We start from the raw sequence: 25,433 nt of genomic DNA, 5'->3' as shown, positions 1-25,433 counted from the left end.
TCATAGTCTCATGGTTCGTGAGTTCAAGCCCCGCATCAGGCTCTGTGCTGACAGCTCGGAGCCTGGAGCCTGCTTCGGATTCTGTGTCTCCCTTTCTCTCTGCCCTTCCCATCCTTGTTCTCTCTCTCTCTCTCTCTCTCTCAATCTCTCAAAAATAAATGAATAATCATTAAAAATTTTTTTTAAATTAAGACATTGTGTTAGTTTAACCCTAAGGAGTGCTCAAAAGTACATGAAAGATTTGCATTCCTGCCATGTGTAAGAAGGAGTTCGAACATGCTGGGAGGCCTATTGTGTCCCTCACTTCTCCCTGACCCATATCCATTCTCCTTCTTTCCAGAATGTACCCTGATTTTTGTTCAGGGAATTCGCTCTTTCCTAATTAGCAACCACGTGATTTAGGTGGGATTCACTGGAGACAGTTCTAGGAGGAGAACGTATGAAGCTCCAATAGTGTGCACATCCCACATTGCTCTGGTAGCATGGTTAGATTAAGGAAATGAAGCTAATTAAACCAATAAGAAATTGACTGGAGATTTGAGGAATGGAAAATATTGCCTTTTCCGTGAGATTTAACAGCATTCACTTTCCTTTTTTAGACCTATTTAATTTGAGATTTCTTGCTTCCTTTTTTCCTTCCTCTCTCTCTCCCTCCCTCTGCCTTACCGCCCCCCCCTTCTCTTTCCTCCTCTCTCTTCTTCTCTTTCTCTCCCTCTGTTTCTCCTTCTCTCTTTTATTTTGGCCAATAGTGATGATAAAGTCCCTAATTGATATGGGTCCTCACAAGTAAAGCTAGGATCAGTGAGTGGAAGCTATAGAGACCAATATGGTCTATATCAGATGGAGAGAGAGAGAGAGAGAAATAGAGAGATAGCTTTAAGTTCCTATACACCAAATTTGCTTGTAGCTTTGCAAGTACTGATTTAAATTTTCATATGTTTAGTTATGCTGTTTGTTCTGCTCAGAACAGTCTTTTTTCCCCCAATCATATCTGATTGGTTCCTATTCTTTTCTTGAGACAGCTTCTGGAAGCCTTCCCCAAGCCCTCACATTTCTGGGCTGGGCTGAGAGCCCCTTCACACACAAATCGGACTTACTCACCTTTGTATCTCCTTCACCCAGCTGAATGCCTGACACACTGTCTTCACTCTGTCAAGGTGCAGAAATGCAATCTCCTTGTCTCAAGACAGAATGATCTTTGCAGTGATGCTGAAGGTGTTCAAACATACGTTACACGAGTGCTGTAACTTTTTATTACAGCCCAAGATGAGATAAATAGAGAAAGAAAAAAGTGTTTAGACATTTTACAGAAATTGAAATTAACAAGCTTTCCAGGTTGTCTTATATTGTACACAAGGATCCATCTGCGAGGATTGAAATTTTTCTTAAACAGTGGGGGTTCTTCACCACATCTAGTTTGCCAGTTGGTTTGGGATGATGTGATTGAGTAACTTCAAACATCATTTGAGGAGTCCTATGACATGACTTGTTGAGTCTCTCTTGTTTTATTGTGAAAGGACAAAAGAAAAATAGAAAAGCCTATTGTTCACATTTAAAATATTATGATATATACGTGTTTTCCATCATGTCCTCACCCCTGTCCTTTCTTTTGTCCCCTTCTTTCCAAATGGAGTTCATGTTGCCTGAGTCTGCTGTCCCAGGGAGACCACCCATTGGGATTTAAGTTGCATACCATTGCAGGGTCGATGTCTACCCCAGGGGGTGGCTCTTTATACTTCAGTGATGGGGCAGTGGGAGATGTGTGGGTGAAGCTGGAGTCCCTGTCCTCGCTATCTCCCAAAGTGAATGCCTGTTCTGTCACTGTGGGGGCCAGGCCCTAGAAGTAGTTCTTAGTTGAGAAGTATGGGCAAAGCAGAGGAGCTATTTCTAAATAGAAATATTTTCCTCCTAAAGTCTTGGCTTCTAGTCTACTTCTGCCTTATTCCCTTTAACAAATGTTGAATATTTGTCACATATTTTCCACTTGGCTCTTGGGCATTGGGAATAAACTATTTTATATCTTAGGGGCTGTGAGGTAGTTGTGAGTGTGTGTGTGCGTGTGTACTTAATCCAAGATTGGTGCAGTCCTAATGGAGAGAGGAAAAAAAAATCCACCATAGGTACTTATCCTGGTATTAAACTCACTGCATTAAGTACACCATGCACTTCTTTCTCTTTTTATTAAAACTCGCAGAGCCCTAATGAGCTACGTTCTCACCTCTGCGCAAGGATCACAGTTCTAATGACAGCACTGAGTTTTATAAAAATGCTTTAAAACAGCAGTTGTGAAAACATCTTCAAAGCGAACTGCCTAACCGAGCCTGCATTCCCATTTCAAGGAAAAGTCAGTCACCCTCCCTGGCAGGCATGAGAAATTCTGGGTAAAAGGTGGAAACTCTTTCTTTGCTTCTCTGTGAAATGCTTCCGTGGAGAACTCCTGCAGATTCATGAATACATTGTTCATCCCCTGGAGAAGACCTAAACTTTTCATGTTTTTAATAGCGCTTGCACAGGCTTTCAATCTGGGCAAGCTAGTGTTGGAATTCTGTCTCCAACACTGAGTAGTTCTTGGATTTTTGTTAATTAATTTCACTTTCTTGAGTTAGTCTTTTCCAATCTGCAGGTCACAACCCATTAGTGTTTGTAAAAGTCATTCAATACTCACAACATATGCAAATAGGAGAGAAACTATCAGCGTCAACCATATGCCTTAGGAATGAAACTTTTTATTTCTACACAATACGACATATTCCTTTGTGTCTCTGAGTTTCTGAAGTTATTTTTAAAACAATGCCCTGAGCCTCAGTGGTACTGTCTCCACCATTTTAACTGTTCAAGATCCATCGAAAATCAGAGTTGACTGTATCCCCTTCTTTCTGCTAAGGCAGGAGCTAAGTCCTTTCTTCAGTATTTGGTTCTTTGTTTAGGGAAATGCTCTAAGAGGCCTTGTAGTGACTGGAAGGTGAAAATTCATTAGCATAAGATCTGGTAGAGACACTGAAAGCCAGAAGGGGCTCAGTGTTTCCACATCAGAGATGAATACAGGGCTTGGGAAGGGTCAGAGGTAGTGAAAGACTGGCAGCTGGATTGAGGAGAGACAGGGAGGAGGAGACCCTGATGAATAGCAGGGCTGTGCATACGGAGGCAACTAGTAAGGAATTCTGAAGGGAAAGAATGGCCAGAAGATTTTTCTAGAACACTGATGTCTAAGCTTTAGTTTTCGATATTGTTTATTTCATGAGCTGTGTACACAGTGCCAAAAAAAAAAAAGAAAAAAAGAAAGAAAGAAACTAAATATAATCCAGTGACATTAAAACAAGATAGTTTTTGGATTGTGCCATAATGTAGTGACTCTTTATTTTCATCATGTTTTCTGTCCAATATAGAATACTTATACTATTCTGTACATGTCTTATGTAGCGAGATGTTATGAGTCTTATGTAGTGATATGTTATGAACTGAACTGTGTCCCCTCTAAAATATATGTATTGAAGGCCTATCCCCCAGTGTGACTGCATTTGGAGATAGCACCTGTAAGTAGTAAGTGAGGTTGAATGAGGTCATTACGGTGGGGCCCTCATCAATGGGAGGGGTTTCCTTATGAGAAGAGGAAGAGATCTCAGCAATGTTCTTGCGCAGAGAAAATGCCATATGAGGATACAATAAGAAGGCAAGCAAGGGAAGGAGGGCTCAGGAGACACCAAACCTGACAAGGCCTTGATCTTAGACTTACAGGCTTCAGAACTATGAGAAAATAAATGCATTTTGTTTAAGCTGCCCAGTCTGTGGTATTTTGTTATGGTGGCCCAAGGAGGCTAATGCATGTTATTTGCAAGTGATTATACAAAAGGGTCAGTAACTATGTTTGCATTTAAAAGCATTATCGTTAGGAAGTAAAACAAAAGAAAGATGAAAAAAAATGTAAGATAGAGAATTAGAGTAAAAAGGTCCCTGGTGGATTGTAACTATTCACTCCTATCCCAAATCTCCAGAAATATTTGATGGTATGCTGAATTTTTGCTGGTATGTCTACAGCGGGACACTCCTTAAAACTGTTAAAAGACAGAATGGAAACTTGAAGCTACCAGGCAATTAATACCTGGTTTACATTCAGATGATACATAATGAGACTTATGTATAAATATATGTAAATGTAAATGACCAAGAAAAAAATGAGACTGACATTCTCATGTGAATGAAGATTAGACAAATGTATCGATTATTTTAATATCCTTGAATATCTGTAGACCAACTGTTGACAAAGTAATTTATAGTGCCCCTTAGTGAGATGTAGCTAAAAGGTCACAGACTAATTAGAATATCAGAGTTTGATGTCAGAGTAATTCCACTTCATACTGTAGGGATTTGACCTGTTACATGTCCAAATTTGTATTTAAAACAATAAAAAAAGGCATCCTGTATTAGTAGTTTACCACATAGTTTCAAAGTAACTAGCACAAAATGATCCTCAATAAAGATCAAATTCTAAAAGAGAGAAAGAAAAGAAGGAGGAAAGAGAGGAAGAAAGAAAAGAAAGAAAGAAAGAAAGAAAGAAAGAAAGAAAGAAAGAAAGAAGGAAAGAAAGAAGAGAAAGAAAGAAAGAAGAGAAAGAACCTACTGAAATTTTCAGTTTGCTTCTAGACATTGAGATAATATACACGCTGCTTTGCAATAGGTTTGTGTGTATACATACATGTGCACACAAGTATGCTTGTGTATGCGTGTGTGTTTGATGCCTAGTTTTGGAGTCAGTAGGGTTCTTCACCAGTATTGTAGTTATTACCATGGTTCATTTGTATAATCCACTGCTCTGAAGTTGAGTATGCCATATGGCTTGATTTGGCCAATGAAATGTGAGGTGATGTGACATCCATCACTTCTGGGTGACATTAAATATTTATCACACTTTCTTCTCATTTTTGTGGCTACCATTTCAAGATGGTGGAGGCCTTGAATGAGTCTGTTGTGGACCAGATATATTTTTATATGCCTTGAAACAATCCATTGACATTTGGAGATGAGCTGTTATTAAAACGTAACTTAATCCATCCTGATTGACACAGATGGTGATATGGGTAAGAGGATACACTGTAATGTCTGACCACCTGAGTTATAATTCTGATTTGCCAGCAAGAACTATATGATATTGGGCAAGTTATTTGACCTATGTGTGCTAAGACCTTCTCAACTGAGAAATGAAGATCAAGTTATTATCTACCTCTTGGAGTTGTTGGGTTGATGTGAACACCACCTGTGTTAATATATGTGAAATACTTAAAGCAATGCCTAGTACCTAGGGTGCATCTAATATGTATTCAGATATTTTATAATAATAATTATCACCATGACAAACATAGTTTTAAATGAAATCAATTTGGCTTCAAGGTAGAAAAACAATTTTTTTATTAAGGTTTTGCAAAACACTTTTTTTAATTTCCCCAAAGGAATTTACTTGGCACGTTAATATATTTTTAAATATGTACAGTACGTAAGGTATGTTTATATGTTACATTTTATTTTTTGCAGCCATCTTGGGAGGATGATCATTGTGTTTTTATTTTGTTGGTTGACAAAAGTGATGTTCATTCAGCATGAAACACATAACCAGTTTTTTTGTGATACTACGGTCAATGCCATCCTTATCCCGCCCCATGTCCAGATGAAATGCTACAGCTATGAGAGTAACATGATTTTTATGGTCATTCTGATAAGAATTGCATTTTAAACTAAGCTTATTACTTAATTCAATTGAATAGTGGTAAACAGAAAAGTATCCCTTGGTGGCAAAAAACCTAAGCATGAGAAGAATGGACATTAGTGGATATGATGGGGTCTCCCGCTCAGGAATCTTCCTTCCGTAGTTCTTGAATGTAATTTGGTATTCCAAGTTGGCTTTTTTTTCCCAGAAGACAATAACCAACTAGTCAACATGTGGCCTTGTAGAAAATCCCATCACTGAGAACTGTTAATTAAATATCTCACTCTGACCAGTTTATCTCAAGGTTGAGTCTTTTTTTCAGGACCTGATTTTTTTTTCTCCCAGTGGACCCCTTTTCTTGACTCCATGTCTCTGGTCCTGGGGGAGTCTCCAGCCTTTTGAAAACTTTTCTAACTTTTCTTCATTGTCTTAATTTCAATTTTTTCATTGACTTAATTTAAACTTTTATTTTCTGCTATTAGTGGACCCCGTAACACAACAAAGGAAACATGTCATATCCTGTGACCAAGACCAGAAATGGTGGTTCACTGTTGGTAGTAATGCATTTTCCCTAGCATCTCAATGCTTAAGATATTTAGAGTCTGAATGAAAGTGGCAACTGTTTACATTATTCATTCATTAACAAGGGTTTGAGATGTTTGGGTGCATGTGTGAATACATTTTCCCCAGACTAAATCACTTTGGCTGCTGTGAGTCATACAGGAAGGTATGAAAAATCATCTTCCCTTGTGCCATGGTTATGTAGAATGAGTTTAATAGAATAAGCTGATACCTGGAAGCCAAGAGGACTGGATTTTTGGCTATACTTTGTCACATCTGTATGTGATGTCATACTTGCTACGTGACAATGAGAATAAAACCACACATGTGTTTGGTCTTTGCTACTGTGACAATAACATGATGGCTTAACACATGCAAACTATGAATTAGAGTTTTGAAAAAAACCTTGCAGCTTTAAAGAAAAAGTGCAAATTGTAAAAAGGCCTCACATGCAAAGGTACTCATGATGTTACTAATTATATAATACAAATGTCCTAGGAGGGGAGGAGGAGACAGCTGATGGATGAGACAGGGCATAATTCATTAAATCAGGATAATAATTACTACTGTCATTTATTAGAAGAGTCCTATGAGTCAGCAATTTTACTATATTTTTGAAGTGTACTATTCCGTTTAAATACCCCATGAATCCTTAACTTGTAATCATATACTACCCACATTTTAATGTGAGAAGACTGGACTTCCAAGAGGTAAAAGCAATGAATCTTCATTCGTAGAAAGTTTCAATACACTTACCACACAATCTAGCAATCACACTCCTTGGTGTTTACCTAATGGAGTTGAAAACTTATGTCTGCACAAAAACCTACAAACGGGTGTTTATAGCAACCTTATTAATAATTGCCCAAACTCGGAAGCAACCAAGCTATCCTTTCATAGATAGGTAAACTGTGGTTCACTCAAACAATGCAATATCACTCAGCCCTAAGAAGAAAAGAGCTATCAAGCCATGCAAAGACATGGAGAAACATTAAATGCATACTTGAAGTGAAAGAAGCTAATATGAGAAGGCCACATACTGTATGGTTCCAACTGTATGATATTCTGTAAAATATAAAAGTACAGAAACAAAGGACCAGTGTCTGCCAGGGGTTGGGACCACACAGGAGAATGAATATACAGAGCATGGAGGATATCTAGACCAGTTCAAATACTTTACGTGACACCGTAATGACGGATGTATAACATTATACATTTGTCCAAACCCATACAATATACGACACCAAAAGTGAACCCTAAAGTAAACTATGGAGCTTGGAGCTTATAATGTCTCAAGATAGGTTCAGCAGTTGTAACAAACGTGCTACTCCGGTAAGTGATGTTGATAACAGGGGAGGCGTTTGTGGGGGCAAAGCGTATATGGGAAATCCCTGTACCTTCCTCTCAATTCTGTTCTAAAGCTACAAGTTCTCTAAAACCGTTAAGTCGTAAATTTAAAAAAAGAGCAAAATGAAACTATAACACACACATACACACACACACACACACACACACACACACACACAGGCTGAAAAAAGTTATATGCCCAAGTGTTAGCAGTTACATTCTTCAAGTTGTGGGACTCTAGAATTTTATCTATATATTTTCTCTGCACTTGTGTGTTTTTTGAGCAATTTGCTTCATGTGAAATGAATACGTCTCATAACCAAAATTATTTTTGAAACCAAAATAAGGGTGATCAGGCAAAAGGCTCACTCATGCCTTCAGCTCTCACAGCCTGTATTAGTCAGGTCATATTATGTACTCCATTGACTACCCTTTTTGACATCGTCCAAGGAATGATAGTAAACACAGCTGACATTTTGTGAATGCTTTGCATGTGCCAGGGATTGTGCTAAATGCTTTATATTTGTTCTCTGTTTAATTCACAGGATCACTTTCTACTAAGGGTTCTGTTCTTCCTTTCATCTTACACATGAAGTTCCTGAGACCCAGAAAAGGAAGATAACGTCTCAAGTTCATTCAGCTAGTAAATAGTGGATCCAGGACTCCACTCAAAATGTGTCTAATTCTGGAGTAGGCACTGCTAACCATTTACATAGCCTATCTGTCCAGCCACAGGGTCATAAAACCTGGCAGGTCACAGCTTACACGAGGTAATTTCAATCGCCCTTCTTATATGAGCTGAGAAAATGGACTGTGAACTTTTGGATTCATAGTCACAAGGAACATTAGGAATTTTAGAGTTGACTTTTAATGGATTACTTTATCAATTTCTCATTTATACTAATTTATTTGGTGGAGAAAAAGCAACCCCTGTCCCAGTTTACCCCCCAAGCTATTTCCTTTGTTTGGAAGCATTTGAGACAAAACATACACCCTTTAATTATAAAAGCAATTTTGGTAAAAAAAAATGTCAGCATTTTTATTCATTGATGGATTGATTTTTAGAATGCCCATAGCTAGGCAATCTAAGACTCTGCGATAGGAAAAGAAATTAACATTCAGAAATAACACAAAGTAAAATGTCTCGTGTATGGATCCCTGCAGTCGCAGGTAACTGTAATGTTTCAGAAAAAAGTAAACACAACCAAAGTTTAGCCCGGGAATTGTTTTGTAATTATATCCAGGCATACCACAGTCAGATTTACTTATTCATGTAATGATGCAGCTGGGAGGTGACCTGTGAGCATCTTGTCAACACTTACTCACTTGCCCCCAAACACCTGACCTACTCTTCTTTCCAAGCCTTTGATAATATGTCAGCTCTGCTCATCATACATGCATCCAAAGCCTGCCGTGAGCCGGTAATTCTCCTGAGGACTGAAGAGGTAATCATTAAGACAAAGTCCCCATCCTTCGGGCCCACTGGCTCCCACTCATAGACTGCTTTGATTAAATCATCTCCGAGTACATTTTATGCACTGGTTAGGTTTCCAGAATGGAGCCACTGCCCAGATATTATGAAATTGCAGGAAAATTTAAGCCCGAAGCAAAGCAGTTGATGTCTTGTAAGTCAGAGTTAATGGAAATGTCCAGCGGAGTGGAGACACAAATAGGGAAGAGAAGCAGAGTGGACATTTTTGTTTATCTAACTCCCAGGGGGAAGTAAGACTCAATGCACAAGACCTCACAAATACTCCAGTCTATTAAAACTTGACAGGGAGGTAACCACAGAGATAGGAGTGGTGGTTTTCTGAATAGAAGGGAAAGATGAGGGACAGCAGCCAGCCTGCCCTCTGGCAGTTTGTAGGGCCTTCTGGTCAGGCTTCTGCAAAGAGCTCCTGGTCAGGCGGGTCTCTGAAGGCCACGTCAATGGACCATGGGACCCTCATTTCACACAATACAAGCCAGTGAGCCCATGCAATCAACAGGGTCAAGTGTGGCAGGTTGAAAAGGTAGGTTCTTCAATCTCCAACCTCTACCCTTACTTAGCAATCATCAAGACCAAATACCCCTTACGTGGATCCAAATGACACCTCCCAGGACCCTCAACACGTTCCCCTTCTGAGTCTTCTGAACTGCAAAGGCCATCTGAATTCCAAAGCTCCAACTAACCACATAAGCTAACCAAATGTGCAATGGTGTAAGGTAACTGTGTTTGCTTAGGCCTCTGCTCAATTCCCATCACAGCCAATATTTTAAGCACTTTACCAAGATGTGATCCACATGCCATGCATTGCATCCACGTAAAGTGTACAAATCAATGATTTTCGTATATCCACAGAGATGTTCAACTCTCACCACGGTCAGATTTCAGAACATTTTCAACACCTCAAAAGAAACCCCGTGCACTTTAGCTATGATTTCCTTATCTCACGCCCTTGTAGTCCCACAAACCACTCACGTGCTTTCTTTATCTACAGACTTCATATTTCATATGAATATCATGCAACTGGAATCATACAGTATGTGGTCTTTTGTGGCTTGCTTCTTTCATTTAGCATAGTGTTTTGAGGCTCATGTATCAGTATTTCATTCTTTTTATAATTTTTTTAACGTTTTTTATTTATCTTTGAGAGAGACGGGGGAGGGGGTACAGAGAGAGAGGGAGACACAGAATCCTAAGCAGGCTCCAGGCTCTGAGCTGTAGCACAGAGCCCAATGTGGGGCTCGAACCCACAAACTGTGAGATCATGACCCAAGACAAAGTTCAATGCTTCACCAACTGAGCCACCCACGTGCCCCAGTACTTCATTCTTTTCATGACCAATAATAGTCCTTCATGTGGACAGGCTACATTTCTTAAATCCATTCATTCGTCAGCAGACATTTGAATTGTTTCCAACTTTTGGATATTATTCATTATGCTGCTGTATAATCTTTCATGTAAAAGGTTTTGTGTAGACATATGACCCTCCCTTTGGTGTAGAGTTCTCCAGGAGTGAACATGCTGGGTCACATGGTAACTGCATTTAGTTGTTTGAAGAACTTCCAACTACTTGCAAAAGTTGCTGCAACATTTTGTGTTTCCACAGCAGTGAATGGGGGTTTTTATTTCCCCACATCCTTGTCAATACTTGTCATCGCGTCACTGTTTGATCGTGGCGGGTGTGAAGTTGTTTCTTACTACCTGTGACAAATAAAGCCAAGCTTTCCGTGTACTTCCTAACCATTTGTGTATCTTCGGAGGAATACTTATTTAGATCTGCATATTTTGTATGTTTGGCTTGAAATATTTATTAATTTTTTAATGTTTATTTGATTATATGGACACATAATGTTACATTAGTTTCAGGTGTATAATATAGTGTTTCAACAACTATATATATATTATGTTGTGCTCATCACACGTGTACTATCATCCGACACTACACACACACACACACACACACACACACAAGGCTATTGCAATACCATTAACTACATTCTTTATGCTGTACTTATTTATTTATACTGACTTGTTTATTCCATAACTAGAAACTGGTATCCTTGTCCTGCAACCTTATGGAACTCACCTATTAATTCTAATAATGTCTTAGTGGATGCTTTTGGATTTTCTTCACACAAGATTCTGTCATCTGCAGATAGAGATAGTTTTACTTCTTTTTCAATCTAGATGCCTCTCAAGTACTTTTTATTGCCTAATTTGCTTGTCTAAAACCTACAGTGGTTGTGTTGAATAGAAATGATAAGTGCAGACATCCTTGTCTTATTTCTAAACTTATTCGGAAAAGCCAGTCTTTCACCATTAAGTATGATTTTCGTTGTTTTTTTTTTTTTTTTTTTTTCTACACACCCTTAACCAGGTTAGGGATGTTTTCTTCCTCTAGGATTTTGAGAGTTTTAATCATAAAAAGATACTGGATTTTGTTGAATGACTTTTCTAAACCTATTGAAATGATCACGTGTCTTTGTTTTGTATTCTATTGATATGGTATATTATATTAATAGATTTTTTAGACATTAAGTCAATATTTCATTCCTACTTAGTCATGATTTATAATTCTTTTTTATAGGCTACTAACTTCGGTTTGCTGATATCTTGTGGAGAACTTTGATAAAATCAATGTCTTTTTTCAAACACTGCAGACTCTTGATTCTTTATAATTACTAGGTATAAAGATTAAAACTGGAGAAGAGAACTCTTTTGAGATTTTGATGAGGTAGTTGCCACCATGGGGCTGGCTGTGCAAAGCAGATGAAGCTGGGCTTATTTAAATTTAAGACCTGGAGCGGGAGCTGTATTGAAACTCAGATATCCAAGAATGGGGTCGGCTGGGGTCGGTGTCTCCGAAGGTTCCCTTGGGGATGAGACTTCTGAGGAGGGCATCTAAGGGGACACCGTGACACTAGTCTTGCAAATGCTGGAAATACTAAAAAGTGAATTAAGTGAGTCTTCCTAGTGTAAACCACAGCCACCAAAGTGAAGAAGCAAGGCTGGTATGATCCTCAAAGGAACAGGAAGTGGAGAGGTGGGGCAAGGCCCGGGTCCTCTGCACTCCCCACGGGGCAGAGCCACACGGAAAGCACCCGACAAAGTGGGAATGTGCTTTTGAGTCTCAGCCCCAGCATCACACGGCAGAGTATAAACTGCAGGTTTGAAGCTGCGAGACAAAACCTGTAGAACTGGCACACTTTTCATGGAGCGGATTCTAGGGTCAGCTGGGAGGGAGGTGCCCAGGAGAAGACAAGGACCCACTTCAAGGAAGGCACGATCTTTGCAGAAGGGCTGCGGGGAAGGGGAAACACATATTCCGAAGCCATAATCACGACAAGATGAAATTAAAACTCACACGGCGTGAGAAGTAAGCACTGGAAAGTGAGGTGGGTCTGCCAGGAGAAGACAGGTTCTTGGCAGAGCGGTTGATCGCAAAACTGCAAACACTCGAAACATGGTCCAGCTATAAAATCAGATAGTGCAAATATGGGCTCTCAGGAGTCCATAGCAGGAGGGAGTGTGCAACTTGTGACTGTTTCCTTTTTTTCTTTTTTCATAGTTGATGAGAATTATATGAGAATACCATACGATTTATAAGCAATCATAAGTGAGAGGTAATAATTATCATTCCACGTTATTACTTAAACAGAATTATGTCTACCACTGTTTTTATTTATTTATTTTTAATTATTTTAACTTATTTTAACATTTCCTTATTATTTTGAGACAAAGAGAAATTGAAAGTGAGCAGAGGAGGAGTAGAGAGGGAGGGAGAGAGAGAGAATCCCAAGCAGGCTCTGCCCTTGCCTGTGCAGAGTCCAATGCGGGGCTCAAACTCACAGACCCTGAGATGGTGACCTGAGCAGAAATCAAGAGTCAGAGGCTTAACGAACTGAGCCACCCAGGTGCCCGGCAACTGTTTTTAATTTAAAGTACAAGAAAATAGTGCCAGCGTTACCAGGTTATTGTCCCTGCAATCATAATGTCAACGGGTGATATGCAGTGCAGCTATGAAGCATCGTTGTGGGTATGCTTCTTGTCCTGGATGTACTTTTGTAGCACCACAGAGAGCGTGGCTGAAGACGATGAGAAAGCAGGGAGCAATCTTCACACAGTGCAGTAAGGATATATGATTTCAGCAACATTATTATTATTTTGGTCACTATGAGTATAAGCATGATCTCCTTTTTACACTGAACTTTGTGCCTTTTAAAGCAATTCCACTTCCATTGCTTCATTTACTCTTTGACTTAACCATATCAGTGGGATACAGGGAGACCGTGTATCCGTTTACAAAATGTTTTTCGACACTTTCTTTGTCCCAAGGCCAAGGAGGTAGATTTCAATTATATAATTCCCGTCCTTGTCTTTTACGCCACGTTAGGAAGACCCAAGTTCCTGTCGTGAGAGAGATTTCTGAATAGTGACCTCCAGGGAGTTACATCCTAGCATTTCAGGATGGATATGGAAATATCTTTGAAAACATATTTGAAACATTACAGAAAGGAAGATACAGATGAGTGGCGTAGAAAAAATTAACACCACTGTGTGTTTCAAAACACACCAAACAATACTGTAGTGATTGTGAAAACTTGTATGTGGAATAAAATCATTAAACATATAGAGATATGGTAACACCAGCTCCAGAAACCTGCTATTCCTGGAGAGGATGGGCAGATGTCAATTGCAAGAATTAGAGGCTTTCAACTGCTGTTTCTTTAAGAGAAGAATGGGAAGCATGATTAATAAAAGCAAACACGTGTCACATCAGCCTGGTATGCACCTGTTGTATTATTTCCTGTAACTGCATGTTTGAAACAATTTGCCAATTCTTCTTTTTTTAACTTTTTTTTCTATATCAGGGAGGGAGTGTGTAACTTGAATTGGGTTTAGGGGCCAGGGCAGTGAAATTTAAACACGGGAAACAAGTAGGAGGAGATGATAGGGGTTAATGATTTTTGACAGAAGAAAAAAATGAAGATACAGTATCTTCACTCTCTGACTCACAGTTACTGTTAATGTATACCCCCCCCCCCCTGCTGCTGCTGCTGCCGCTGCCCCAGTTACTGTTACAACAACTCCTGCTTTCTGAATTCTAGTCTGTTCCTCCAGTACTCATGGACTCAACCCTGGACAGCCTCAGTATTTTTTTTTAATTTTATTTATTTTTTTGAGAGAGAGAGAAAGAAGGGGAAGGCCAGAGAGAGGGAGAAAGAAATCCCAAGCAGTCTCCACGCTGTCAGTGCAGAGCCCAACATGGAACCTGAACTCATGAGCCAGGAGATCATGACGTGAGCCGGATGAACCCAAGAGTCGGATGCTTAACCAGTTGAGCCACCCAGGCGCCCCTTGGACTGTCACAATTTCTAAACAAATGAGAGTCTCCCCTTCCCACTCTCATTTCATGTTCTTCTCAGAACAACCCATGTCTGGTCCAGCTTCAGAGCACAGGAAGCGATTATTAATAATACGGCAACATCGTGGCAAAAATAATACCGATATTTTCTCATCCTGTTGCAAGCAATCCTTGCAACAACGGCAATTTTGATTGCTAAGGAAAAAGCAAGAATCATCTGCTTGACTAGTTGTCTGCCTCAGGAGATTTCTAAATGAGATTGTGGGCTTGATTTCTTAAATGTATATTAAAGAGACTGGTTACCTCAGTCCAATCAAAGAATCCTGCTACTCTGCTTTCAGTGCTGGAATAGCAAAGAGAGCAATCATAGCTCTCGGCAAGCAAGTCAACACGTCTCCTAGTTGAAGAATGTTATAGGGATGATGTATGGTGTGCCCCATGGTTATGGAGGAATGGAGATGGGAGCCCATTGTGCAAGATGTAGTGTGCTGTTCAAATGGTACGTGTCTGTATATCCCTCCAGGGTATGTGGTTTCGTGGTGTAGTGCCACCAGGGTGCCTGTCCCTTCTTCTACTTGTTCCTCGTAGGACTTCTGGGAATATTGACAACTCACCTCTGGAAAAATTAACTTGAACAAACTTTTAATTTAATTTTTAATGTTTATTTATTTTTGAGAGAGAGAGAGACAGACAGAGAATGAGCAGGGAAGGGCAGAGAGAGAGAGAGAGAGAGAGACAGAAACTGAAGTGGGCTCCAGGCTCCGAGCTGTCAGCCCAGAGCATGACGCGGGGCTCGAACTCACAAACTGTGAGATCATGACCTGAGCCGAAGTCGGACGCTCAACCGACTGAGCCACCAGGTGCCCTGCAAACCTTTAATTAATAAAAAAAAAATAGCATCTAATAAGTGTCAAGGCAGTTATGCCACATGGAACCAAAATTGTTTGAGGCTGACAACTGTCCTGTGTTCAAAGCCAGCATAAAACACTGACTAAAGAAGGAAGGCTTTGGATGTGGGTACAATCATTGATCACTTTGGAAAACACTATCATAGGATAGTCTATGGCAGAAAGTCCATGTGTCCCACCTGCAATCTCTTTTGGACCCACCTACTTCTAGACAAGACTTAATGTGACTCACAAACTCATCCCAGGTATAAATTTGCTTATATAAAGCAGAGATTTACTCTTTCATTCAAAATATAAATAGAACCTATCACCCTATCAATCAATCATTTTGTCTATCTATGTACCTATGTATCTATCTATCTATCTATCATCCATCCATATATCTATCATTTCTTTATTATTTATCTCTCTATCTATTGAATGACTTCCAAACACACGCTATTCTGAGTATTGGTGATAGGGTATAGCATAAATATGCTCACTGTATCTGTTCTCTCAGGATGCTTCATTCAAACCAGGCTCTGACTGGAGAGGATTTATCTTGGAATCACATGCTTCCAGGAATATTCATTCCAGCCAGGAAGTAGGACACTCTAGGAATCATGTCAAGGCCAAGAGAACGGTGGGCCTCAGGTGCTCAGAGCCTCTAAGAGCATCACACAGTTCCACTCGCAGCCAACTTTTTTAAATTAATTTTTTTATGTTTATTTTTTTTATGTTTGAGAGAGAGAGAGAAAGAGCATGAGTTGGGGGGGGGTTGGGGAACAGAGAGAGAGGGAGACAGAGAATCCGAAGCAGGCTTCAGGCTCTGAGCTGTCAGCACAGAGCCCGATGCTGGGCTCGAACCCACGAACCGTGAGATCATGACCTGAGCCGAAGTCGGATGCTTAAATGATTGAGCCAGCCAGGTGCCCCATCAGAGTCAACTTCAATGGGAAACTTACAGCACTCCATTGCCTAGATGCGTTCAAACAAGATAGGGATGAAGGGGTGGCCCCTGGAGAACTGAGGGTGGGAACATCTTCCATGTGAAGAGAATATTACAGCTCCTGAATTAGTGACGAGTCAGGATCCTGCAGGAAAACAGAACCAATAGAAGATGTGTGTGTGTGTGTGTGTGTGTGTGTGTGTGTGTGTAAGAAGATTTAGTATAAGGAATTGATTCACAATTGTGGAGGCTGGGGAGTCCTAATATCTGCAGGGTGGATAGGAAAGCTAGGGGCCCAGGAAATCTGATGGTGCAGTTCTGGTCTGAAGGCACCTGGTCCAGACCCAGAAAGAGTCCATGTTTCAGTTTGCGTCCAAAGGCAAAAACAAACAAAACAAAACAAACAAAACAAAACAAAACCGGAGATATACCAGTTTGACGTCAAGCAGGCAAGAAGAATTCATTCTTACTTGGGAGAGGATCAGATTTTTTTTTTTTTTTTTTAAATTCGGGCCTTCAACTGCTTGGGTGAGGACCACCCACATTAGGGCAATCTGATTTATTCCGTCTACTAAGTTAAATGTTAATCTCCTCTAAAAACACCTTCACACATATCTAAGAGCAATAGCATCTAGAACAACATATGGCCAAATATCTGGGCATGCCACAGCCCACTCCAGTTGACACATGAAATTAACCATCACAGCTACTCAGATCTTAGTCATCTCTGTAACTTTTTTTTTTTTTTACTAAATTTAAATGTTTTTTTTTGGGGGGGGTGGAGAGAATAAGTGAGGGAGGGGTAGAGAGTGGGAGACAGAAAATCCAAAGCAGGCTCCAGGCTACTTGCTGTGAACACAAAGCCTGACCCAGGGCTTGAACCCACAAGCCACGAGATCATGACCTGACCCAAGGTCAAATTCTCAACTGCCTGAGCCACCCAGGTGCCCCACTCATCTCTATATCTTAAAAAGCAAGAATATCACCTGGCATAATAGGTATATTTTAGATACCTATTAAAGGCTCAACCAAAGGAATAAATTAATTATAGCCTGTTGCTACCTTGCGGTGCCTGTAACTTCAATGTAACTGTAATGCTCTGGGCTCCAGTTATTTTCTGAATACAATGAGGCATAATAGTGATTCACATTATTAAAAAAATACTATTTATTTTGAGATAATTATAAATTTACATGTAGTCATAAGGAGTAATACAAGAAATAATTCATAAACATACATGTATCCTTTACCCAGTGTTATAGGATTGGTTGTGTCACTCAGAATGCAAATGTCGCAGCCCTAACCCTCAGTATCTCAAAAATGTGTCTGTTTTGGAGATAGCATTGTTAAATAGGTAACGAAGGTAAAATGAGATCAATAGGGTGGGCCGGAATCCTGTCTGACCAGTGTCCTCATAAGAAGAGGACATTAGGGCAAAGACATAGAGGAAAGACCATGTGAACCAACGGGGAGAAGGTGGCGATCTGCAAGCCAAGGAGCAAGAAGGTTCCTCGGTGAAACCACACCTAATGACATCTTAATCTCAGACTTTTAGCCTCCAGTACTGAAAGGAAATAAATTTCTGTTGTTTATTTAAGTCATCAAGTCTGTGGTATTTTGTTACAGCAGCCCTAGAAAACTAACACACCAAGTTTCCTCTCATGGTACCATGGTGCAACACTGTAGCAAAATATCACAACTGGAATATTGACATTGTTCCAGTCAAGATAGAGAACAGATCCATTGCTATGAGGATTTTTCCCATTGCTTTTTTAACATTATATCAGTCTTCTTCCCACCTCTGTCTTCTGGTCCCTGAACCCTAGCAGCTACTAATTTTTAATTTCAAGAATGTTCTATAAATGAGTCATATGATACATAACCTTTTGGGATTGGCTTTTTTCCCCTACACAGAAAGTTACCTAGAGATTTATCCAAGTAGGTGTGTGCATCAAAAGTTTGTTACTGAGTAGTACTCCCTGATGTGGTTGAGCCTCAAGGATAGTTCACCAATCACCCATTAAATAATGTCTGTATCATCTTCTGTTCTGGGCAATTGTGAGTGGATCTGCTTTGAATAATTGTGGACAGGCTTTTAGGTGAACCTAAGTTTTCATTTCTTGGGGATAAAGGCCCATCTATGCAATTGGGTCCTATGGTGGTTGCATAATCAGTTTTATAAGACACCAACAAACTGGTTTTCAGAATCACTGTACCAGTGTATAATCCCACCAATAATGTATGAACGATCCAGTTTTCCTGTATCTTCTTGGTATTGAATGATTTTTAATTTCAGCTTTTGTGAAAAATGTGTAGTGAAAATTTATTGTGATGTTCATTTACATTTCCACGATTGATGATGTTGAATATTTTTCATGTGCTTATTTTATATTTATATATATTCTTTGGTGAAATACCTATTCATATCTTTTGCCCATTTTCTGATTGGATTATTTCTATACTGTTCAGTATTAAAAATTCTTTACATGTTAGACAAAAGCCCTTTGTCAGATACGTGATTTGCAAATAGTTTAGCCCATTCTGTAGCTTCCCTTTCTTCCCCCCCCCCCCACCGTTAATAGGATCTTTTATAGAACAAATATATTTAAGTTTGATGAGTTACAGTTGCTCAATTCTTACTTTTATGGGTCATGTTTCTGGTGTCAAGTCTAAGAAGTCTTTGCCAAAATTCTGGATCCTAAGTATTTGTCTAGTTCTTTTTTTTTTTTTCTAAGAGTTTTATGGTTTTCTACTTTACATTTAAATTTAGGATACATTTTGAGTTAATTATTTGCACAATGTGAAGTTTCATTTGAGGTTCTTTTTAAAAATTTTGCTTATGGATGCCCAACTGCTCCAGTACCATTTGCCAAAAAGGTTCTCCTCCATTGAATTGTGTTTTGTTAGTTTTGTTTTGTTCTTGTTTCTGTTTTGTTGTTTCATTTTGACAACAAATCATCTTGGCCTTTTTGTGTGGGTCTGCTCCTGGGTTATCTTGTTTTGTTTCGTTGATCTATGTGTTTTCCATTCTTCCACCAACCCGCTGACTTGATATATATCTGTACTTACATATCAGGCCTTATATTAATAAAGTGATTCTTACCACTATATTTTTCTTTAAGTCTGTTTGAGCTATTTTAGGATGTACGCCTTTCCATGTAAATTTTATTGTGAGCTTATCTTTGCAAAATGCTTGCTGGGGTTTTGATAAGAATTCCATTAAATATAATGATCAGTTTGGAAATAATTGAATCTTGGTCATGTTTATTTAGATGTACTTTTTTTTTCCCTGTCAGCAGTTTCTGATTTTTAGCATACATATTCTATACATATTTTATTAAGTTTATGACTATATATTTAATTTGCTATGCAGCAATTACAAATGGTATTGTGTGATTAATTTTTGTTTTCATGTTCATTGTTAGTATATAGAAATGTGACTACTTTCTGTGTGTTGGTCATGTATCCTATGGCCTTGCTGAACGACTCATTACTTCCAGGGTTTTTTTTTTAATTTTTTTTTTTCAACGTTTATTTATTTTTCGGACAGAGAGAGACAGAGCATGAACGGGGGAGGGGCAGAGAGAGAGGGAGACACAGAATCGGAAACAGGCTCCAGGCTCCGAGCCATCAGCCCAGAGCCTGACGCGGGGCTCGAACTCACGGACCGCGAGATCGTGACCTGGCTGAAGTCGGACGCTTAACCGGCTGCACCACCCAGGCGCCCCACTTCCAGGGTTTTTGTTCCAGGGTTTTGTTTGTTAGTTTCCTTTGGATTTTTAAATTTTTTTCATGATTATTAATTTTTGAAAAAGAGACAGAGCACGAGCAGGAGAGAGACAGAGACACAGAAGCTGAGCAGGCTCCAGGCTCTGAGCTGTTAGCACAGACCCTGACATGGGGCTCGAACTCACCAGTCACGAGATCATGATCTGAGCTGAAGTCAGACGTTTAACTGACTGAGCCACCCAGGTGACCCTCCTTTGGATTTTTTTTTTTTTTTGAACGTTTATTTATTTTTGGGACAGAGAGAGACAGAGCATGAACGGGGGAGGGGCAGAGAGAGAGGGAGACACAGAATCGGAAACAGGCTCCAGGCTCTGAGCCATCAGCCTGACGCGGGGCTCGAACTCACAGACCACGAGATCGTGACCTGGCTGAAGTAGGTCGCTTAACCCACTGCGCCACCCAGGCGCCCCCTCCTTTGGATTTTTAATAGACAATTGTACCATCTGCAGATAGGGGCAGTTTTATGTACTTATTTCTAGTCTGCATATTTTTTTTCCCCTTTCTTTCTTATCTCATTGCAGGGGCTAGAACTTCCAGACTTCGTTGAGTAAGAATGGGGAGAGTGGATCTTTGCCATGTTGCCAAATTTAGAGGGAAAGTGCTCAGTCTTCCATTATTAAGTACAATGTGGGTTATAAAGGGTTTTGTAGATGCTATTTATTAAGCTGAAGAAGCTCCCATCTATGTCCATCTTGGTAAAAGTTTTCACATGAAAAGGTTTTGGATTTTGTAAAATACTACTTCTATATCAATTGATATCAACATATGATTTCTCTAGTCTGTTCATGTATATGGTAGATTATGGAGATTGGTATTTGAATGTTAAATCGCTTTAGCATAACTGTTCATAACTGAATAAATTGTGCTTGGAAATGTTATATAATTTTATGTGGCCATGGCTGGATTGGATTTGGTATATTTTATTGAAAACTTCTGCATCTAGGTTCCTGAGAGATATTATCTTAGGCTTTTTTTTTCTTTTTGTTTTGTCTCAGTCTGGTTTTGGTATGAAAATAATACTAGCCTCATAAAAGTAACTTGGGGCATGTTTTCTCCTCTTCTGTTTTCTAGAAGTAATTGTATAAATATTATTTTCTCTTTAAACGTTTGGTAAAATTCTCCAGAGAAACAATCTGGGCCTGAAGATTTCTTTTTTCAGGAACTTTAAATTGAATGGAGGTCATCTGAGAAACACCCTGCCTGCCTGGGAGGATGGGAGAAGGGGGAGGAGAGGAGAGGTGAGGTGGAAGAAGAACCATCAGCTTCTTGCAAGGTCCCAATGAATTCACAGTGGAGAGGGAGGGCAGCATCCTGGTTTTTCTGCTGGTATTTAGTTGGAGTAGAAAGTATTTACCAGAAAACATCTCCTAATTCTGGGCTGTCCTGTTTTGGCCATTTGAGAGAAAGCAGGCTATCGTGGAGCTTTTTTGGTTTGTACTTGTTGGTGGGTCAGGATTGCATGCCACTACGGGGCAGAAGAAACTCAGAGAGCCCCCTGCCATGCTGTCCCTCGAGTCCTCTGGTCTCAAAGCCACATGCTTTCTTTCTTCTTCTTACCTTTCAGACACTTCCCATGCTTGTTTGTTGCTTTATGTGCAGAGCTTTTTCGTCGTACAGGGCAAGACCAGTGAGGATTGGGACTACTCCACCTTGCCAGATCTGGAAACCCATTTGTTTCACCCTATTTTTCTGAGAATAAATTGAGATAATGTTTGTGAGGATGAAATGATATGTTTACCTCAATTCCTGAAGTATTATAAGCATATAAGGTGAGCTATTAGGGGTCTTCTAAAGCTTTTGGGGAGAAACAAGTTCAGAAGCAAGAGGATGGGGAAGAAATGAGGAGAATGGAAAGCAGGGAAGGCCAAGGTATGCAGGGTAGGTAAAAGCTACGAGGGAATGAGGTGACAGAGGCCTCCCCATCATGTTACCAGATAGATACTCCACCTGGTGACCTCAAAGGGCTGGGCAGGAATGGGCAACACTCCCTCCTATCTTTCAGGGTCAGTCCACTTCCCTGACATCAGACATTTCTCGGTGGAAGAGGAATCTTGGGATAGCTAATGGGGAGAAAGTGATAGTTCGCTTTTATTTTCATCTGAGGGTAGATAGAAATGAACTGTTTTAGGGGCGCCTGGGTGACGCAGTCGGTTAAGCGTCCGACTTCAGCCAGGTCACGATCTCGCGGTCTGTGAGTTCGAGCCCCGCGTCGGGCTCTGGGCTGATGGCTCGGAGCCTGGAGCCTGTTTCTGGTTCTGTGTCTCCCTCTCTCTCTGCCCCTCCCCCGTTCGTGCTCTGTCTCTCTCTGTCCCAAAAATAAATAAAAACGTTGAGAAAAAAAAAAAAAGAAATGAACTATTTTAATCATCTGCACTTTTTTTCTTGGCTTTAATACAAACTCACATTCAGGATATCAACGATAATCTAGCAGTGAAAAATTCAAATTTAAAGTGATGTGAACAATAATGCAATAATTCATAGAGGCAGGCAAAAAAACTGAGGCTGGAAAATAAAATATTAATGTTTGGTGATTTAGAAACACTACTAATGAGTAAAAGGAAGCAAAGTCAGGAAATGTAAATATAATCTCCGTATCTATATTTATTCATGATATTTTATCAATCCATAATTCTTTTCATTTCTTTTGAATTTTGATTGAAGTTCACTTGAATCACAAAATTATCATTCATCTTTTATAAACTTCACTAATGTAAACAATTCAAATATTGATAGTGAAATTAACTTTATTTTTTTTAACATTTTTTATTTAGTTTTGAGAGATTGAGAGAGACAGAGTGTGAATGCAGGGGAGGGGCAGAGAGAGTGGGAGACACAGAATCCAAAGCTTAGAGTCTTCTAAGCTGTCAGCACAGAGCCTGACCCTGGGCTCGAACCAACAAACTGTTGAGATCATGACTTGACCCCAAATTGGATGCTTAAGCAACTGAGCCACCTAGATGCCCCAATAGTAAAATTAACTTTAAGTCCATCAGATAAATGTCATTTAAAAAAATTTTTCTTTCCTGTTTTTTTACTCTTGTTGAGATTGTTTATTTATTTATTAATTTTTGTTTATTTATTTTTCAACTTACATCCAAGTTAGTTAGTTAGCATATAGTGCAATAATGAATGATTACAAGAGTAGATTCCAGTGATTCATCCCCTATGTATAACACCCAGTGCTCATCCCAACAAGTGTCTTCCTTAATGCCCCTTACCCACTTAGCCCATCCCCCCAATTACAACCCCTCCAGCAACACTGTTTGTTCTCCATATTTATGAGTCTCTTATGTTTTGTCCCCCTCCTTTTTAAAATATTATTTTTGTTTCTTTTCCCTTATGTTCATCTATTTTGTATCTTAAATTCCTCATATGAATGAAGTCATATGATATTTGTCTTTCTCTGACTAATTTTGCTTAGTATAATACCCTCTAGTTCCATACACATAGTTGCAAATGGCAAGATTTCATTCTTTTTGATTGCCGAGTAATACTGCATCGTATATACATACCACATCTTCTTTATTCATTCATCTGCCGAAGTATTTGGGCGATAGCACTGCTATAAACGTTGGGGTGCATGTGCCCCTTTGAAACAGCGCATCTGTATCCCTTGGATAAATACTTAGTGGTGCAATTCCTGGGTTGTAGGGAAGTTCTATTTTTAACTTTTTGAGGAACCTCAATAGTGTTCTCCAGAGTGGCTGCACCAGTTTGCATTTCCACCAAAAGTGCAGAAGAGATCCTCTCTCTCCGCATCCTCACCAACATCTGTTGTTGCCTGAGTTGTTCATTTTAGCCATTCTGACTGGGGCAAGGTGGTATCTCATTTTGGTTTTGATTTGTATTTCCCTGGTGATGAGTGATGTTGAGCATTTTTTCATGTGTCTGTTTGCCATTTGGATGTCTTCTTTAGAGAAGTGTCTATTCATGTCTTTTGCCCATTTCTTCACTGGATTATTTGGTTTTTGAGTTTTGAGTTTGATAAGTTCTTTATAGATTTTGGATACTAACCCTTTATCTGATACGTCATTTGCAAATATCGTCTCCCATTCTGTCAGTTGCCTTTCAGTTTGGCTAATTGTTTCCTTTGCTGTGCAGGAGATTCTTATCTTGATGAGGTCCCAATAGTTCATTTTTACTTTTGTTTCCCTTGCCTCTGGAGACATGTTGAGTAAGAAGCTATAGCCAAGATCAAAGAGGTTTTTGCCTGGTTTCTCCTCTTGAATTTTGATGGCTTCCTGTCTTACATTTAGGTCTTCCATCCATTTTGAGTTTATTTTTGTGTATGGTATAAGAAAGTGGTCCAGGTTCATTTTTCTGCATGTCGCTGTCGAGTTTTCCTAGCACCATTTGCTGAAGAGACTGTCTTTATTCCATTGGATATTCTTTCCTGCTCTGTCAAAGGTTAGTTGGCCCTACGTTTGTGGATCCATTTCTTGGTTCTCTATTCTGACCATGGATCTGAGTGTCTGCTTTTGTGCCAATACTACACTGTCTTGATGATTACAGCTTTGTAATACATCTTGAAGTCCAGGAATGTGTTGCTTCCAGGTTCGGTTTTCTTTTTCAAGATTGCTTTGGCTATTCGGAGTCCTTTGTGTTTCCATACACATTTTAGGATTGTTTTTTTCTAGCTCCTTTAGGAAGAAATGTTCCGAATATATCTGTTAAGTCCATCCAGTTCAGTGTGTCATTCAAAGCCATCGTTTATTCGTCGATTTTCTGTTTAGATGATCTGTCCATTGTTGTAACCGGGGTGTTGAAGTCCCCTACTATTATGGTATTATTAATCAATGAGTTTCTGTATGTTTGTGATGAATTGATTTATATATTTGGGTACTTTCATGTTTGGAGTATAAATGTTTACAATTGTTAGATATTCTTGGTGGATAGACTGCTTAATTATGATATAATGCCTTTCTTCATCTCTTGTTACAATCTTTATTTTAAAATCTTGATTGATAAAAGTATGGCTACTCTAGCTTTCCTTTGGTAACCATTAGCATGATACATGGTTCTCCATCCCATTATTTTCAATCTGAAGATGTATTTAAGTCTAAAATGGGTCCTTTGTAAACAGCATATAGATGGATCTTGTTTTCTTATCCATTCTGTTATGCTATGTCTTTTTTTTTTAATTTTTTTTTCAACGTTTATTTATTTTTGGGACAGAGAGAGACAGAGCATGAATGGGGGAGGGGCAGAGAGAGAGGGAGACACAGAATCGGAAACAGGCTCCAGGCTCTGAGCCATCAGCCCAGAGCCTGACGCGGGGCTCGAACTCCCGGACCGCGAGATCATGACCTGGCTGAAGTCGGATGCTTAACCGACTGCACCACCCAGGCGCC

The sequence above is a fragment of the Lynx rufus genome, unplaced genomic scaffold, assembly GCF_022079265.1.
Source record: "Lynx rufus isolate CCGP_SWC_20201006 ecotype Redwood Valley unplaced genomic scaffold, mLynRuf1.p SCAF_2, whole genome shotgun sequence".
NCBI lineage: Eukaryota > Metazoa > Chordata > Mammalia > Carnivora > Felidae > Lynx > Lynx rufus.
Note: the sequence above shows the minus strand (reverse complement) of the source record.